This window comes from Mastomys coucha, unplaced genomic scaffold (genome assembly GCF_008632895.1).
Source record: "Mastomys coucha isolate ucsf_1 unplaced genomic scaffold, UCSF_Mcou_1 pScaffold9, whole genome shotgun sequence".
NCBI classification, from domain to species: domain Eukaryota; kingdom Metazoa; phylum Chordata; class Mammalia; order Rodentia; family Muridae; genus Mastomys; species Mastomys coucha.
In genome coordinates, this window is record NW_022196915.1 from 40,193,769 (window position 1) to 40,214,553 (window position 20,785).

General features: G+C 41.1%; 1 gene segment (V, D, J or C); it reads left to right on the forward strand.

Moving 5' to 3' along the window:
- LOC116084800 overlaps window positions 1-20,785 on the forward strand; it is a 556,508-nt gene that overhangs the window by 34,549 nt on the left and 501,174 nt on the right.

A 20,785-nucleotide genomic window follows, 5' to 3' on the forward strand; every position in this document is an offset into this window, starting at 1 on the left:
GCGGCCCATTGAGTTGGACTCAGTATAAGAGAGCCAGGCCCCACACAAGTTTATCACCTTGTTTAGACTCTAAAAAAACAGCCACAGGCCTAAGAGTGAGAAACAACCCTCCATAAGTGCCTGCAAGGTCTGGAGTGAGCCAGCTCCAATGTTGCTCTGCCCTTTTTTGAACCTTAAAAGATGAAAAGGAGGGGGAAGTGGGGTGATTTTTATTTCAATTATGGACATATTTTTAAAAACTGAAATGAAGTTAGAGGTGAAAAACTCAATAAACTGAAAAAATTCAGAGGATTCATTCATAGGTAACATTTAAAATATTTAATTATTGAATACTTTTAATACAAAATTTGATTGATGGCAAAAATTCAAAATCTTATCAAGCCATTAAAAAATGGAGACAGTTTTTTTCTTGAAAAAAATATGATTAGTGGAAAGGCCAATCAACACAGTGGGTCACACAGAAAAGAGAGTATCAAGGCTAAAAGACACAGTAGAAGAGCCACAGCATTCTATCAAGGAAAATGGTGAATTTAAAATCCTTTGAACAGAATATTCAGGAACTTTGGTGCACTTTGAAATGATCAAATCTGTAAATTATGAGCACAAAAGGAAAAGAACTCAAGGTCAAAGATCTAGAACATATCTTAAGGGAATCATAGAGGAAAAAAGTCCCCAAACCAAGGAAAGAAATGTCTATCTGGGTATGAGGTGCAAAGAACACCAAATAGATAACACCAGAAGAGAAATTCCCCGTGTATTACAGGGAACAAAACAAAATATAGAAAATAAAAGTGGTTATTGAAATCTTCAAGAGAGAAGCCACAAATCACAAAAGGAAGAACATCAAAATAGCAGCTTAATCCTAGTGAAAAATTTATAAAACAGAAGAAATTTGAGCAATGTATCAAGTCCTAAAAGACTATGAATGCCAACCCCTAATCTCTGGAATACATTGAAAGAGTCCTAAGGGAGAAATTTATAGCATTAAATGTTTTATCTGTGCATATTAGCTTTGAATTTAGGTATGTGTGTTTCATTTGGAATTCCCATAAAGAACCTGAAATTACATAGAGACCATGGTGGGCTGGTGAGGGGGAAGGGCTGGTTTCAAGGAAAGGTTGATAGAAGCATCAATATAAAATGTTTAAAAAGTAATTGTGAAACAGAATGGATCAATGATTAAATGGAGAAAGCGGGAGCTAAGACAGAGGAGTGGTTGCTGGGAAGGAAATTACCACCAAAACTGAAACAGTTACATGGAAACCTACTATTGTAGAAGCTTCCCAAAGGATCCATGGACCCTAAGAAAGGAACATCTGATGTTTTACATTTATTTTTGAGTTTATACTAAAACTAATTTAAATAAAGTGGTTATTAATTCTTTGAGAATTTCATACAATTTTATTCATAGTTTGATCTTATTCATCCTCCTTCCCCAACTCCTCCCAACTCCACTCCACCTTCCTACCTGCCCAACTTCTCTCTCTCTCTCTCTCTCTCTCTCTCTCTCTCTCTCTCTCTCTCTCTCTCTCTCTCTCCCTCCTCTCTCTCTCTCTCCTCTCTCTCTTTCATATAAAGTACAGTTTGTGTTGGGAACTACTGTTGCACGTGGAGCCTGCCCTGCTGTGTGGCCCATGTACTAGGAATCACACCTTTATAAAGGAACTAACTCTTCTTCCAGCAGCTATCATGCTAGTTTCCCTCAGCTAAGGATGGTCATTTTTGCTCCCTTCCATCTTTCATACAAGAATTTTGTCAGCATTGAGCTTGCACAGATCATATGCATGCTATCACAACTGCTGTGAGTTCATATATTTCTTGTTTGTTTGTTTTTTTTCAAAAACAGTCTCCTTGAAGTCATCCATTACCTCTGGCTCTTACAATTCTTCCATTCCCTTTTCTGTGTAGAACCTTGAGTCTTTATGGAAGGTTGGATATAGATGTCCTATTTAGGACTGAGCACACCAAAGTCTTTTATACCCTGCACATTGACTAGCTTTGGATCTATGTCAATTGCCACCTACTGTGAGAAGAAGCTTCTCTAATGAGAGTTGTGTGACATACTGACTTGTGGGTACAACAACATGGCATTAAGAGCCTTTTTAAAGGCTAAGTCCACTTAATAATAGTACTAGGTTCTAAGTTCTATGACCTATCTAGTTGCATGTTATTTAAAAACTGATAATGAGGGGATAATGTAAGGGTGTATGAGCTGACACAGAGCATAGATAAAGAACATAAACTATTATTTGATTATAAGAGCGTTAGAAACATTATGGAGAAGTGACAAGGGAAATACTTTTTTACTGAGAAAGTAAGTTGTCTTTTGGTGAAAAATGTATGTATAAGTATACACATACATAACGTGAGCAAATGTCTTAAATTTCTCACCTGACTAAACCATCACCCATTTTAATAGTTCACATTAAGAAGAATCTGTGCTTGATGTATTCCTTTGACACTAAGGTGAATCCACAGGATGGCAGTATCTTCTCAAAGACCCAAAGGCACTTTCTCAAATGATCCTCTCTCTGTGTATGTGTGTGTGTGTGTGTGTGTGTGTGTGTGTGTTGGGGGGTGGCTTAGAGGGGAGGAGGAAGGCTTTTGATGTAGCAGTGAAAACAAGAACCTTTTTTCTAATTGGATAAACAGTTGGGGTTTTTTCTTTTTATGTAATCTTCAAGCAGAAGAACAGAAACTGCCCGAATGCCACTCCTTTTTCTGTGCTTGAAGTGTGAATCTTCAGTGGAAACAGTAATGCATTCCTTACATGTTTCACTAGTGGTCCTCTGGCTTCAACTAAGTGGTGAGTTTGGTCATTTGTACGGGAATATAAAAATACAATATATAAGGGTATTGCCCATTTTAGGCTGGAGGGTAAAAGTACTAATGTTCTCATGCTGCGACAAAATCAGGTGGGAGGCTTATGGAGAAGTCATTCTAGAGTGTTAGCATCCATATACATCCAGTCTTGATTGTCTGACCTTTGTCTTTCTGCACAGGGGTGAGGAACCAAGAGAAGGTGCAGCAGAGCCCAGAATCCCTCAGAGTCCCAGAGGGAGCCACAGCCTCTCTCAACTGCACTTCCAATGATCGTAATTTTCAGTACTTCTGGTGGTACAGACAACATTCTGGGAAAGGCCTCAAGCTACTGATGTCCATCTTCTCCAGTGGTGACACGAAAGAAGGCAGATTCACAGCTCACCTCAATAAAGCCAGCCTGCATGTTTCCCTGCACATCAGAGACTCCCAGCCCAGTGACTCTGCTGTCTACCTCTGTGCAGTGAGCACACAGTGCTCCCCAGGCACCTGCAGCCTGCACCCAAACCTAGTGGGCTTCCACAAGGTCTGAGCTAGAGTTCAAAATAATATAAGGGGGAGAAATTCTGCTTATTCTCTTTGTCCTCCATATGTAATGGAATTGAGAGCCACACGAGAGAAGGCATTACTTATACGGATACTACTTTATTATTCTGAGAATGCATAGTATACATATTAGTATGGCTGAAACATTTTTCATTTTATTTTAATTGAAAAATGTATACATTATATTCTGATCATGGTTTGCACTTCCCCAGTTCCTTCAATATTCTCCCCACCTCCCCATACAACAAATACTATACCTACTTTCTCTACATATCTTTAGAAGACAATCAGGCAAATAAAAAGTTTTGAAAGAAAGAAAAAGCACAAGATACACACATGAGCCATTTGGGAGCAGGAAGTGAGATTCCTACCCTAATTCCCTACCTGGCTGCAGCTCCTCCCAGGAAACCCAGCAGTGGAGAGAGCATATTCTGACTTCTCCTTTCTGTACTCCATTCCCTGCTTGCCTACATCCATGGAGGCCTGCTGCCCCCTGGGACAACCAGGTGAAACCTCTATAATCCAGTCCCCTCCCTACTGGTCTCCTACTCATTGTAAACCCAGCAGCCTTGAATAAATATTTCAAATTACCTAGATGACTAACTTACAATAGAACATTTTCCTTGCTTTTATTTTATGATTTTCAGCAAACTAAGGACAAATGGGATAAAATATTCTGCAAATCCATGCATCGTAGATGTTTCTGTTGGTAAAGTTTTTAGAATGACATGAATATGACTTAAATTATGTCATACAGAAGGATGAACTCTTAGGAATCTGCATAAACAATGTCACTACTGTCTTTAAGTGGAAAGGGGATATAAACTGGGTGGTGGTGGTGCATGTCTTTAATCCCAGCACCCAGAAGGCAGAGGCAAATGGATCTCTTGGGTTCTATGCCAGGCTAGTCTACATACTGAGTTCCAGGACAGCCAGGGCTATACAAAGAAACCCTGTCTCAAAAATAAAAATAAAAACAAAAAATAAAAAAAAAAGAAATGGGATGTAATGTCCATGTTAATTGCTTGCATATAAAGCATGAAAGCAAATAGACACAAATGCCAACAAATATACAATATATATTTTCCAGAAATGGCTCCTTGTGGTTTCTTTAAACAATAACATTATACAGTGAATGTTTATTAACAAATTCCTGAAGTAATTTACAAAATGAAAAGAACCTATTTACACAGAAAATAGAAATCCCAAAAAAATCTTGGCCAATTACGCTGTTATCTGTCTGTCCTGTTATAACCAAAAGCAAACTCATTAGTCCCATTATCCTTTTCACTAACATTGCAAATTGAATTTTGTAGAATTTTTGTGGTTTTGTTTGATTTGGTAATTGTGTAAAATCTGTTACAGAAACAATTTTGAGCTAGTTTTGCCTGCTCTGTTATTTTTAGGCACCTAGAAAATTGGCCTCTTACTAGAGGATGATTATATTTTCTTAATTTTGAGAGGCACTGATAAAAGTCTTTCTTGGATTCTTGGCAAAAACTGGTCACACGATGTTCTGAAAAATATTTCCCAAACCATGCCTCACAACTGATGGCTTTGGTCACCAGTCATACTCATTGATATTTATACATGATTATATATTTACTCATTTTCAGCCATTCTGGTATATTTTATGAGCTAAGGGCCTATATATTTTGGAAACTGGACTAGTGATACTTATAATGTTAAGCTCCTGGTATCAAGAATACCAAGTACTGACTGGGAAATGGGAAGCATAGCACAGTGCTTTGATGTTTGAAGAAGAGGACTAGATGTTGTATAAGTGTGGTGGGAGAAAAGATGTACAAGGACTCCTTCTAAAGGGGTGACTGGCACTCTCCTCAGGAGATCAGGAGGTGGAAACATATTAGTTCTTAAAGAATGAATGGACTAATCCAGGCAAGATGAGAGAGATGGGAAGGCACTAAAGGATGGGATACAGTCTCTGGCTCCAGAGGACATACCTCAAGAAGAGAACCTTGGGAGAGCTTTCTTATAATCACAAAGACAATAAAATCACTATAAATAGAGGTAGGATAGGCATTACATTCAGGGACTAGGGGGACCTCAAAAGTTCTATTTCCCTACACTTCAAAGAGAGGACAAAGGAAAATACCTGCTGTTGGGTGCGTTCTTCTTGCAGCCCCACTCAGACCACAGACACCTGTTTCCTTCCCTGCTGTCTACAACTTAAGACAAAATTACTACATTCAAATAGTTGAGCATGCTGCCATACAGCGATGGGCTGTCAGGGGGAAGTGCTCCTTTATGTCTTTGATTTATACAAATTTACTCAATGCTTCTAAACAGCTCTCCCCAGCTTCTACCCTTGTCCCCCAGCAGCCAGTGGTATGATTTTGCAGGAAAGCATTTGTCTTGCTTAATACAAGAGCCAGATTTTCTTTTTAAAAAAAATGCCACAAAGTATCAAGTAATTAGTCGAAGAACTCTCTCAGCATTGGTGTAAGCAAACAATGAGGAGACAAAAGGAAACAAAGGTCCACTGTATCTCAGACAGTAATTCCTACTCAGGGCACTTGGCTTGTTGAAATACGAAGAGTGACGTTTACTCAAGTGTCCAAGATGTTCTGTTCCTTGGTTTCAGGATGACAGCCCCTTAGACTTGAGGATACCCTCTTAAATCACAAATGCAAAAGGCTGTTAATTTTTCTAGGAGGAACCCTGGTGTCTTTGTGGCCCAGAAAGAAGGCCACTTGCCCTCCCTGATGGAGAACTCCAGACTTGAACCACATGTACCAGTGCAGCATCTTACTGTCTTTTCCCAATAGCCGCAGTTTCCCCTCAGGAATTCATTAGTTGAGGAGTCAGGCAGCGGACAGAGGTTTATTCCCCAGTCTTCCTACAGATCACAGCTCCTTCAACATGAGAAGCAGTTTGTGCAGGGCTCAGACTTGGCTACATATTCTAGGCTCTCGAAGCATGCACTGCCAGAGCTCAGAGGACAGTTCCAAGGGGTACAGGTGCACTTCCAGGGTCCCCAGGAGTGCAGGTGCCTGGATGTGAGCAGCCCTGGAAGAGGCTGTTCTGCAGGCTGGAAGTATGCTCCAAGACCTCAATGCAAGGCACACTGCAAGACACACTGGAGGTCTTGCATTGCTCTCCAAAGTGGTATTCGGAACGACAGTGCAATAAGATCTTCTTGTTCAGCATATTTCTGTTTTCAGCTCAATTGTTTCCTATGAAAAATACCCCTGAGAACTGTCAGTAAACAGACAGTGTGGTAATGTATTATTATTGAATGTAAGAAAACATTTCTTACATTCAAGGGGACTAGGCCTTTCACTGGATCTCACAGTGGAGCTAATAATACACATAGGTCACTTTAGAGTGCTGTCCTGCTGCATTCTCAGACTGTTTGGGGGAGGACTCATGGCTCCAGCAGCATGTGTATAGTAGAGGATGGCCAAGTCGGTCATCAATGGGAGGAGAGGACCTTGGCCCTGTGAAGGTTCTATGCCCCAGTGTAGGGGAATGCCAGGGCCAGTCAGCAGGAGGGGGTGGGATGGTGAGCCGGGGGAGAGGGGAGATAGCAGGGGATTGTTTTAGTTTTTGTTTTTTTGTTTTATTTTATTTTATTTCTTTTTTGGAGGGGAACCTGGGAAAGGAGATGTTGTAAATAAAGAAAACATCTAATAAAAAAATTTTTAAAAAGAAAACAATGTAACCTTCCTTACCTTGGATTTCCCATGCGGTAAAATTTTACAACATAACCCAATGCATAAAGATAATCTTAAATTATGTGCTCTTCCACACCACTGATCCAAAGAATGATTTATGTATATTTTATGTGTTTTAGGATAATCTTTTGCTGAAATAGCAAAGAGGTTGAAATCAACCTTAGATAACAAATATCCACTGTAGATGCCAAAAGCAGCAGCAGGTGGATATTATTTGATAACTGAATGATTGCCTTTCTAATGATTTAGGGTCATTTAGAATGATGTAATTATGTTTTTTATTTTAAAAAATAAATCCCACAGTCTCTAAAAACTGAAACACTAAACTTGATACCTCGTGAAACTCTGTTAAAGAGTTCTGTAAAGTATCTCTCCTCCCTTTTCCATAAGATGTTTTCAAAGCAACTTCTCTTTACCACAAATCAAGCCCAGTATGGAAAACCACAACCAATAGAACTTCAGTGACAACTGAACATGGCACTCTTCTCCATTATATACTGACAACACACTTTCTGAATCTAAGGTTGAGGGAACATCAATGGAAGGTGGGGTGAAAAGATTTAAGAACCAGAGGGCCAGAAAAGCTGTTGTGAATGTTTGTGTCCTAAAAATGATAGGGATTCCTCATCGATGAAAACGTAACAATATGGTTGCCTGAACAAAACCTGGAGAAGTACAATTATAATAGATATGTTAACATGGTAGGGAGGTAACCTCACGGGCCGCATCCGTACACAAGGAACTCTAGGCGACAACTGTTGATGGAGAACTAGCCTTTCCCAGGGCCAAGTCCTTTATTGGCCATCTAATATCAAGAAGTGAAATCTGAATTCATATACATACAATAACACTAGACAGACTGAGCAAGTTGTATTTATGTGCTTAGACACATATACAAATATCAACTATAGTAAGGGAGGCTGCAAATTTAAAAGAGAGCAAGAATGAGGGGATTCCCTGGAGGAAGTGCAGGGAGGAAAGTTGAGAAAAAATGATGTTATTATGTTTTTATTTTAAAAAATAAATCCTCACAGTCTCTAAAAACTGAAACACTAAATTATAAAATCTCATTAAATTATCTGCCTTAGTAAAATATGCTGTGAATAGACACTATGACCAAGACAACTCTTGTAAGGACAACATTTAATTGGGGCTGGCTTACAGGTTCAGAGGTTCAGTCCATTATCATCATGCATGGCAGCATCCAGGCAGGCATGGTGCAGGAGGAGCTAAAAGTTCTACATCTTCACCTGAAGGCCCCTAGGAGAAGACTGGCTTCCAGGCAGCTAGAATGAAGGTCTAAATGCCCAAGTCAAAAGTGGCACACCTACTCCCACAAGGCCACACCTACTCACACAAGGCCACACTTCCTAATAGTGCTATTCCCTGGGCCAAGCATATTCCAACTATCTCAGTATCCAAAATCTCTTAACTGAGTTTGTGTAAAATTCAGAATAAGTTACATTTCTTTGTTATTTCAAGAGAGAAGAACCAAGGCATAAAACCAAGAACACTTAAGCAAAATTAAAGCCCCGTAGCATCAACAAAATTTTGTGACTCAATGCCCAGTATCTAAGACTCAGTCATAATCTTTGGGCTCTCAAGGGCTTGGATAGCCTCAGAGTTCCACAATACAGGTAGTTTATCTCTTAGGCTCAGGCCTGCTTCACTATCTATCTGCCTCAGTTCTTGGAAGTCATCCCACAGTCCTGGCATCTCCAATACGCTAGGGTCTCCACTAAAACACCTTCACCAATGGCCTCTCCTTTCCTCTTCAAAGACTCAAACCATGTGCATGGTTCTAAGCCTGTGTCTCTCCATGACGTCTTCAATCCAGCAGCTTCCATGCTGCCAAAATCAACACCACATGGGAGACTCTTACACATTACTAAGTTTGGCTGCCAGCTTGAGGTGCGGCTTTGGCCTTTTCTGGAAGACAGCTTCTATGTGCTGATACTGAGGAAATCCTCCCCAGGAAATTTTTGCCCCAGTGATGCTGGTCTCTTTTTAATTATAGGTAATTATTCAGCCCTTGCTAGCCAGCATCAGTTGTCACAGTAAAGCAGTTTGCCTCTCACTGGTTCAGGTCTTTTGCTAAGCATGCCTGATTCTTCAGCCCTAGTTATCGAGAAACCATAGATATGTTCACTGGTGAAATCATGGCACAAATGTTAAGGGAGTAATCACATGGTTTCTGATTGTATTTAAAGCCATACTCAACATGGACTTTCTGCCTAGTACCACTAACTGGGACAAAACCTCAAGCCTTGGTAAGTCTTAGGCCCTAGGAGAGAGCCTAATACTATTATTTTTCTAAATAGACAATAATAAACTGTGCCTTGACTTCTTATCATATACCCACAGATTAGTGCATCTCTCAATTGTTATCAGAGAAATTTCTTCTTTCAGCCGTTAACTATTAATAAAGAAACAAGCTCTCCTTTGGTGTGCATAGCAGAAAGGATTGTGAGGTGTTCACTTGTAAATGAGACATTGCATTGTGTCACTCACCCAAAAGTCCAGGTATCATAGCAGAAGAGGGGAAAGAAAGGCTGTAAGAGCCAGGAAGACTGTAGGGAAATAGTATTTGCTAGATATGACAGTACAAGAGCACACAAGAACTCTCAGGGGCTGGAATATCATACTCAAGACTGGCATAAGAGTAAGCTGGACAAAATCCCAGTGTGAATAGGGACAGGCTCATGAAGTTTCCCCTAGTTGAGAAGTTATTGGCAATTGATGGTTCTGGGAAACTCAAAGTCCTTCAGGGCTGGGGACCCTTGGGGGCTACTTACGGCCCACTAAGTGGTCCCAGAGCCGTTCACGTACTTGACAGGACTAAATGAACTGAGTAAGTGGAGAGAGAGGGAATGAAATTAGGAGGAAAAGCAGTGGTGAATAGGACAGGGATATAAAGGGTGGGTATGGGGTAGATTAGATCCAATCACATTTATATGGATGTGAGAATTTCAAATAAAATATTTAATAAAAATGATGTCATACAAGAAATAAATGAAATATATCAATTTTATAAAAAAGATTTTTCTTTTTAGAACATTTAGGTAATAAACAATCTAGAACACTTCCTTATGCTTGGAAAAAAGATTAATCAGACCCCTTTACACAAATAGGTCAAAGGACTGAGAAGAGCCCAGAGGTATATTCAAATGATCTAAAGTTGCATATTGTTCTCAGAAGGTAAAATATTTCCCCTTTCACATTCCTCTCAATTATAATGTTTATTTGCCAGGTGATGATAAAGTGGCCATAAACATGTTTCAGATATGGCTAAGGTAAATGGCTGGGTTGGACTGATTCATGTGACTCACAGTCTCTTTGCTGTATGTTTAAGTGTAGCCACCAAGACTCCAAAGCCTTAAGCTATGATTTTACATTCTGATTGATTTCCTGTCTGGTTACTTCACTCAAAGTCATGACTTATTTACAAGCAGTTTCCAGTTGGAGTGTGTATCTCTACTCCTTTCCTGTCTCAAAAATTTTTTTTTGCTCTCATTCTTCAATGTTACTTCACTCTGATCCATCTAAAGAGAATTCTGTCCTTTGTGTTCTTCCTTTGGCACAAAATTGCCCCACTGATTGGTACCTGTTAAGGCTTAGGGTGACTTATTTTTTCTCCATTAATATATTTATTTATTCACTTTACACCCCAACCCTGCAACCCATCCTGGCACATAAAGGCACACAACCTCTCCCACTGAGGCAAGACAAGGTACTTGCTCCACTATGTTCATAGCAGCTTTATTTGTAAAAGCCAGACTGGAAACAACCCAGATGTCTCCCAACCAAAGAATGGATACAGAAAATTTGGTCCATTTACACAGTGGAATACTACTCAGCTATTAAAAACAAGCACCTCATGAAATTTGTAGGCAAATGGATGGAGTTAGAAAATATCATCCTGATTGAGGTAACCCAGACCCAAAAGGTCACGCATGGTATGTACTCACTGATAAGTGGATATTAGCCATATAAGGTACAGGATACCTATGCTACAATCCACAGACCCAAAGAAGTTAAATAAGGAGGGCACAAGGAAGGATGCCTGAACCTCACTCAAAAGTGGGAATAAAAGAGTTATCTGAGTTAGATGGCAGGAGGGAACTGAATGGAAGAGGGACTGGCGTGGGAAAGGGACTGACTTCTTGGAATTGGAAGGCGATGCTTTCAATGTCTGCCCCTGGTGTGCAAGCACAGCACAGTCTCTTACTGTTGGAAGGACCTAGAACATGAAAGATTTCACTCTGGAATTAGGTTCCATTTCATAAGAAAGGCAGCAAGATTTTGCATAAATAATTAAGCCTCTAATCCATCTGACACATGATGAATTTGACTTTGAGTTTATCAAAATAAAGTTATCTGTAGCAGGCTGTCTAACACATGTTGTTTTCTTGAGACACGTTGGTAATTGATTTTGCCTCTGTAATTCCTAACTGGCTCTTCTTGTGACAACATATTTGTCATGTTTCCAGTGGAAAGAAAAAGGAATGCAGTCTTTATTCCTAGCAGTATTAATCAAATTGTTTACTCTCCATGCCCCTTGGTTATGTCATTTAGACTTTAGCAGTAAAATAGCAGATTTTCTGAATACTGAGATTTTTCTGAAATTTTCCTTTGAAATGTATAAAGGTGGGTGTTGCAATTGTCTCAAACTAAAACAGTTTGTGTCCATTTTCAGTTTATAATTCTATACTCTTCTTTTTGAAAAGGTCACAAATTTCATGCTGTAGAAAGCACAGATCTTGCTCTGTTTATGATCATGAAGCCTTGAAATTCAGCCCTAAAAAGGTTGTGAGAAAGAAGCATTGGGAAATTGTAAAATTTTTGTTTCTCTGTTCAGCCCCTTGAGAGCTCTGCTCTCTGAGTGGGAAAGGCTTTTGTGCAGATTGAATCACAGACACCAAAATCTAATTTCTCTACAATGTGAATCATTGTTTTGACTGAACGAATATTAGACAGTGACAGAAAGAATATCAGACACCAGAGACAAGCTGATTGCCAAGATGGACACATCCCTAATCGTTTGCTCAATGTTGCTGTGGAGAGGGTATGGAAATCCCTGTCTGCTTCTCCCATTTTTTGGTCTTTATTTCCTTCCTAGGAATCTCCCAGGAAGGTGTGAGCTGCTTCCTACTCACCCTGGTGACCTTGCTGTGCACCCTGAGGCTCAGAGTAGCCCTGCTGTCCAGTGTAATTACCCTTCGGTGTAATTTAAGAAAAAGCCTGGATTTGAATTCTCTGCCTCTCCTTCCCTGTGATTTCCATCACTCCACGTCTGTATCTGTCTGTTGTGTGAATCTATACCTGTGTCTCCTAAACACTGGTCTCATTTGTTCCTGTGTCTGTGTCTGTATAGGGATATCTCCCACAGAGGGCTTCTCTTCTGTATTGAACAGCACAGAAAGCATCTCATGGGGAAAGAATGGGGGATCCTTTATATAAGTTTTAAAAGAATTTTGCAAAGAAATATGTTATTGACTCCAACCAAAACCAAATGGCACCAAGCCATCAAACACTATTAAACAATATCGATATGTTGCCTTTAATAGTTATGGCAGATATTATTTTATAAGATTGATTTCAATGTATGTTTGCTATTTTTGGCATTTATTACCATAGCATACATACACATATGCCTTACTCTGGGTCAGGGGCATCGAAGTATGCGTAGTTTAAGATGACAGCTATGCATTAACATAGGTTGCAAAACTTGCTTAGAGAGGAACCCAGGGCAAATAAGGTTGGTTGCTACCCTGTTCTTTTAAAGGCAGGTTAAAAAAGCAGGCTGAGTATACTCTAGGGTAGCAGCCTTCAGCAAAAGTTCCAGTCTCTTAGGCTTTAAGAGATGTTTTTATAACAATGTATTTGGCACAGCACATATTTCATCTGTTCCAAGAATAGGAAATCATTAAAAACAGATGTGCTTTAGTTTGCATGATTGAAATGCTTCTCTCTTTATTAAATTCATAGGTTGGTAAAGATTCTTCAGTCAGAACATGGTATAATAAATATTTAAGTTGTTTCTTTTTTAGTGTTCTTTAGTCTCTTGTTATGGAGCTGAGACAATTTTCCTCAAAGATCACTCACACTGCGTATAGTTCCAGAGTCATCTCAAAATGCCCCCCCCTCCGCTGCACCCCACCCAGACTCTCAGCCAGGTCTGACTTGGGAGGAGCTTCAGGCTCTGAAGGCTGGGAGGGAGCTCAGCAAGGGCTGGCCTGGCAGGGTTCCTGGGCGGAGCTGACTGGTTACAGGAGGAGGGGACACTTCAACAGCCACCCTGACACCACAGCCTGTCTCCAGCAGCCACACAAGCACCATGAAGAGGCTGCTGTGCTGTCTGCTGGGGCTTCTGTGCACGCAGGTTTGCTGTGAGTCTGGCTGTCTGCATTCAGGGCACCTGGGAGGATCTGGCTCAGCACATGGAGGGGTGGGGAGAGCAGCTTAGGAGTCCTGCAGAGCTCCCACCTTCTCAGAGGACATAGGTGTGCTCAGGGCTCTGTGGACACTGCAATGACAGCCATCTGTGTCTCTTTCTCTGTTTCTAATCAGGGGTGAATGGACAGCAAGTACAGCAGGGTCCTGTGTCCTTGGTTCTGAAGGAGGGAGAGAACGCAGAGATGCAGTGTAACTTTTCCACAACTTTGAACAGCATGCAGTGGTTTTACCAACGTCCTGGGGGAAGCCTTGTCAGACTGTTGTACAATCCTTCTGGAACAAAGCAGAGTGGAAGACTGACATCCACCACTGTCTTTCAGGAACGAAGCAGCTCTTTGCTCATTTCCTCCTCCCAGACCACAGACTCAGGCACTTATCTCTGTGCTATGGAACCACAGTGCTCCCCACACACCTGCAGCCTGTACACAAACCTTCAGCTGGGTGGGTAAGTCCCTTACCAGTCACAAGACATCAGGAAGCACCAGAGAACATCTATCTAGTTCAGCATCTCTTTCCAGAGTTGGCAGTTTTTCTCCCTCAGTCAAGCTTTTGGCCTCATAGGTTCCGGACTTCGGTGTTAATCTTCATTTCTCAACATATGTTCCCCCCTGAAACACAATGTTCAACTTGGAACACACACACACACACTCACACACACTGACACACACAGCTAAGACTCAGGTAACAGTATAGAAGAGGAGGCAGAGAGATCATAAGAGCCAGAAGGTTAGGTAGATGGTTGTGAGATTGTGCCTCCTCCTAGCATCAGTTAGCATCAGAAAGATAAACACATAAAATCTCACCAATATGACTGCTCAAACATGAGCTGAACAAGAATGATATCTATAGACATTCTAAACTGAACTGGGAAAAGCCCACAAGGGCAAGGTAGACATTTAAGCCACGTGTCCTGAACTCCTAAAAGTTAGAGCAAAAGGAATGAATGACAAAGGCTGTCATCCACATAGAAAATGTTGTGGTCTCAAGCACAATCAGTCCTGACCACAGTGGGCCACAGCAAGGGTGGGCACATGTGTCTGGGCTATCCGTGCAGCAGGAAACCATCCTCTGCACAGATGTTTCTATGCTGTTAAGTAGACAGGAGCAGCATCTAGGGTTATTTTTCCCTCCCCCAGGTCCTGTTCATATTCTTGGAATATCTCTGGACTATCACCTATGTACAACACTCTTCTTAGATGCAAACCTGTTTATAAGCATTGTATTTTCCTAACACCCCCATCGCTAACACACCCAGCTGAGAATGTCGTACTTGGTACTATAACCCTTGCCAAAGCCTGTTGTGGGACTAGAGAGACAGCCTATTTCCTGACACCTACATGGCAGCTAATATCATCTGTACCTCTAGTTTCAGAGAAGCCAACATCCTCCTCTGGGCTCCATGGACACTGAATATATGTGGGGCATAGACATATGTGAAGGCAAAATACCATACACATAAAAATAAAAATAAACGAATGTTTAAAAAGCAAAGCACATGACTGAGGGTCCACCTTTTACCATAGGCACTATAGTAATACCCACCATTGTTATCTTTTGCTGTCAGATTGCGATCTAAATATGTGTACTTATGTCCACAGTCCTGTCTTTGCAGTGGGCAACAGTCAACGAGGACATAACACTGGTCAAAGGACTGACTAGTGTTATGAATGGTCATAACACTGAATGAAATACTGAGTGCTCACCCCTAATGGATACCTTTACCAAGCCCACCAAGGTCCAAGGGACATTGAGGAAGAGGAGGCAGAAAGAATATCTATGACAAAATGTGGAGGGAGTGCTGCAAAATGCTGTCTTCTGGGTGTGACATGACTGTCACACTCATGAACTCATAGCAGCTGTGGTTACATGCAAAACACAAACTATATAAGACCAAACCAACCAAAATCTGTATGTAAATGGGAAAAAGGCCCAGTGCTCATTGAGGAGCTATTGGCTCTTGATGTCTGCTGAGGGAGGGAGAGTCTTCTCTGAGGGTGTGGTCTCTGGGTGTGCAGTGCTACAGGGGATGGCTCCATACCCATCCAAATGTAGATAGAAAGAATTGGACTTAGTGGGATACAGAAGGAGAAAAGGAGTAAAAGAAACAATAAAGGAGAGAGAGAGAGAGAGAAAGAGAGAGAGAGAGAGATGTTTGGTATGGAGGCAGAAATGGGAGGGTACATAAAATGCTCAAGGAGTAACAAAATAATTCTTAAAAGAAATGAAAACACAAGCTTTAAAAATATAGAGAAAAATCTTGATAAACGTGTAGTTTAAAAAGGAAACCACAAGGGATAAATAAATGCAAAAAGGAAAAGGAAAAGATGATATGTTGGAGCAGCCTCTTTTGGAGGTACTAGAAAGCTAGAGATTCTGTTATATCCATGGGCAAGGGGTTATTGAACTTTGGGACTCATATTCTTTCCTATGCTTTCTGCTGTTGCTGAGCCCATACTGAACAAGTGTCTGATGCCCAACAGAGCTGTCTTCCTACTCCATGTGTCTCTTCTTTGTGTATCAGGCTCCTCTGCTGCATGAGTTTAGCCATTGCATTCTGATGAAATAATTAATTATTCCCAGAGGCGAGTTTGCAACCCAGTTCAACGGTTTGTGTTCCCGAAAGAACAACACATACACAGCCTTTATATTTTAATATGCCCTAGACAGCAAATAGCTGGGTCACTGCCTAACCTCCATGCTGTTAATCCTGAATTATCACTTACTAATCCTATGTTCTATCTTGGCTGCCTTAGACCCAGTTGGGCAGCCCCCTGGAATGTGCTCTCCCGGTTCCTTCACATTGTGGCTGTGCTTCTCTGACCTGTACTATTCTCATGCATCTCTCATGGTATGGTGGATCTCCTTTCTCTTCCTTCCATCCAAGTCCCAAGCCCAGGAATTAAAAACCTGCCTCTCTGTCCTCTCCAGCTATTGGCTGTTGGCATCTTGATTTACCAATCAGAGCCAACTGGGGGTAGGTTTCCTGGAGCTACTTGCAAAGAGTTTTTTGGAGGGGAACATAATTAACATTAGAATACTAACAGCTATAGCATTCTGTAGAGCAGGCAGACTTTCTCACCCTCCTAAGTCTCCCCACATTGGCTGTCATGAGGCACCTAATGTTTAGTTTATGGATATGTCTCAAGTGCATTAGAAGCATGGGAAACACCACAGCCCTGAGATCCTACTGGCACAGGATTAGTCCTTTGTGCTTTCAAGACCTCCTGAGAATTAATTATCCTGCTTGAATGAGGCAAATATAGATCTCCTGCTCTCTCCTGAAACGTCAGGGTTTTCCATCCAGGAAAGACAGATAGGTGGCTCCAAAGTCTGAATGGCCTCGGGCTGAGACACCAGATTATTCTCAGCTGATGAGGTCTTTTCTTGGCCACTGAGAGTGGGGCTATCAATCCCTATACATGTTCTGATTCTTCTAACACCTGGACTTTTGGCTCCTCAATGTCCAATCTTTTCACTTTCCAAAATATCTTCCCTGGTTCTTTCTTTACCCTGCACTGTGGCCAAATTATGGCTTCTTGGCCAGTCCTTAATTTGTGATCCCAAGTAGGTCGTTATTGGATCATGGACTCTGGGTAGTTCTGGAACTCCACTCTGAGTTATGACAAAGTGGGCTTCTCTCCAGCACCTGTTCACTGGCTGAGTCAGTTTTGTGGATATCCACAAGCTGTATTTGTGGCTTGTTATTGCCATGAGCTTCTCAAGATGACAGAGCTGTTGACCTTCTAGAAGTTGCACTGGGAAGGATTGGGGAGGAGTTGGGGGAGGGAAAACCGTGATCAGAATTTATAGTATGAAAGTAGTTTTAATCAATTAAACAGATGAGTGGGTAGATTTCTTAGGGTGTATGTCCAAGAACAGGATGGCTGGATCATGTGGGATATATATCCACATAAAGACTTTGATGAGCTGCCACACTGATTTACACAGTGGCTATACCAGTTTGCACTCTCACAAAGCAGCAATAGGTTTTCTCTTTCTGAAAATGCATGCCTACATTTGTTGCTTTTAGAAACATGTTTCTAATTTAAATATAATTACATCACTACCCACCCTACCTCTTTCATTCCTCCACCCTCTTCCAGGCAACTTCCCTTCAATTCCTTCCATGTCCTTCTGACCTTTAAGTTGATAGCATCTTTTTCTTTTCTTATTTTGCTGTATATTTGTATATGTATGTATATATGTATGTGGATGAATAAATATATATACATACATATATATATGTATGTGTGTGTATATATATGTATATGTATATATATATATATATATATATATATATATATATATTCAACCTGTTGAGTCCGTTTGGTTTGGTAGTAGTGTAGTAGATTCTTTTCTAAGGTCCATGACTTTGACAGCCTCTAGAAGCTGATTATGTTTTCAGTACCAGGCAATATATCCCCCTGTTGAGTGGGCTATATGTCCAATTAGACAGCTGTTGGTTACCATCTTCCTGTGAGTGCCACTTATTGCACTTTGTGGATACCTTATCATGCTGGCAGCAAGGTAGGATATACACTTCCTGGCTTCCCTTCTCTGGCAGCTTGTCCATTATTTTCTGGAACCATGAAAGCTAAGTCACAAGAAAGAGGTTTCCAAGTCAGATTTACCTCAAATTATCTGCATCCTGTGCCATAAGTGTGAACTATCTTCAGGAATATGAGGCCACAGTCAACTATGAGAGCCAACCAAGGTATTAACACACACACACAAAAAAAATCATGTAGACCAACGGAATAAAAGACCCAAACATTAGCAAATATAAATGTGCGTACCTACACCCATCTAATATTTGACAAATACATTATTTTTTATCTTTTTAAAATGTTTTGTTGACCCTGTGAATTTCATATCATGGACCCTAAATTCTGTTTATCTCCCCATCCCTTTGTAACTGCCCTCTGCCCTTGCAACCTCTCCCCTTAAATAAAATAAAATTTTGTCATGGAAGCTGTAGAGTCAGTCACAAGGTATACCCTTTTGGTCACGTATCTTTATGTGCAAATGTTCATTGTAATGAGTTGTTGGTATGTTCCCAGGCCTCTGGCTTCTGTTACATTATTAATATTGGATCATCATGTGGTCTCCTCTTAGAAATCTTGTTGTTGCTTTGTGTCATGATGATACTGCAGCTTTGGATCTACAGGACCAGCCCTTTTACATGCTCCAGCAGTTTATACATAAGGTAGATACTAGGGAGGGCCAACTCAAAGCCCTGGATCTGGGAGGTAGCTGACTTGGTCAGCACACTGGCTTTCCTGCATCCCAACCACCAGGAAGAGCACTACCCTGCCTAGCTGTAGCCAGCAAAGGGCAGGGTTGGCGCCTTCCTTTTGTTGTTGTTGTTGCTGTTCAGTTAAACTTTGTTCTTTTTTTGTCTTTTTGTTTTTGTTTCTCAAGACAGGGTTTTTCTGTGTAGACCTGGCTGTCCTGGAACTCACTCTGTAGATCAGGCTGGCCTCGAATTCACCTGCCTCTACCTCCCAAGTGCTGGGATTAAAGGCGTGCACCACCACTGCCTGGTTCATCTTTGTCCTTTTAATAGAGTTGTTCACAATGTTCAGTAAGGGGCTAATTTATAGTGGGGTTGAGTTATTGCTCTCTTCAGTTCATCTGTTATTTGAGGGCTACAGACATATTTTATTTGTGAGCTGCATTCTACTAAGTACTTCCATTAAGTGCCCCCAGAAGCTAAGTCTAATAGTTTGGGCAAGTTTCTTCTGGCAGTGTGCACTGTGGTCCTGTGTCTCAAAGCTTTAGAAGGCAACTAGGAGATCTCTGCAAGGCAAGTGAATAGGCTTAGGGCCTCTGGGTCATGGGTTTTGACTTGAGTCCCTAGGGACTGTGTTAAGATTTGGCAAAGATACTTGAAGTCATGATTGAATCGCTGCAAGTCTTCGTCTTTACATGTGACACTGAGTCTGACTTATTGACAGTCAGCTAGGCCAACAGTTGGGAAGGATGTTTATATAAGAGCTGGATCTCGATGCTTGGAGACTTGTAAAGATGCAGAGAGACCCCTAAGATACTGGGAACCTAGAAGAGCAAACCTGCCCTTTTTATAGCAGCTACTTCAAAATGTAAACCTTCCATACTGAGGTAAGCTTAGCTTAGATAATAGTATATTTTAAAGATAGGATGTTAAGAGGGGAAGTAAAACAACTGGATCTCCTAAATGGAGGGAAAACATTCTATCTCAAGAGAAGCATCTTATGCTCAGGAAGTAAGTAACTCAAAAGTTTGAAGAAGTCCCTGAAACTGCTCCCTTTGCAAGCATGCAAAAACAAAGCAGTAACCTGCTAAGAGACACTCTTCGGTAAGCTGAGCTACTTACATAAAGCAGAGACTACCTGAGCTGCTCGGAAAGAGGCTTAGACCAATTGAATTACCTGGAACAGGCACTCTCCCAGATGCTGAACTGTCTGCCAGCTGTGCACTATACTCCAGGCTTCCAGCTTCCAGGAGCCCAGGCTTCGATAGGCTTTGGTGATGCAGATGCCTTTGAATCATTTCTGCTCCTACAAGTAACCCCTCTAACATTCATGTAAATAATCCCCCCCCAAAAAAAACTCTTTGGCCTTTGGTGTATCCATCCTTTACTCTGCTGTTAGTTCTCCATCTGGGGTGAGTGCATGTTCACCATACACACAGTGTCACACCACACTTCCTCCTAAATCTCACTTCTTGGAAGAACATCAGAAGAAGCAGTGTCATTTTGCCAACATTCACACTTAACCTGACAAAATAAGACAAAGCAAAACAACGGAGTCCTTCTTCCAAAATTTGGCAACCCCATACTCATTTTACTCCTTAAGTATCTGTTCAAAAACTCAATATGTTTTCCCCAAATAGTGTCTTGGTACCATTGTCAGTGAACTCAAGTGGGTATACAAGGGAAGTCTGTGAGTGTCTTCTACTGTCAGTCGATACTGGGACTTCAGTTACATCATTAGGTCTGATACTACAGTCACTTTCCCTGCTAAATAGCAATAGGGAGCATAATCCTAAGTGATAATAACTTATCAGGAGAACTCATACAGAGTAAAGCAAACAAAAGGGGGAAAAGTTGGAGAACATACCCAATGTAACAGATGTACAAACTACAACAAAGAGAAACATATAATATGAGACAAACATCCACAACAACAACTGCTTGCTGGGCAGTGGTGGCGCATGCCTTTAATCCCAGCACTTGGGAGGCAGAGGCAGGCGAATTTCTTAGTTTGAGGCCAGCCTGGCCTACA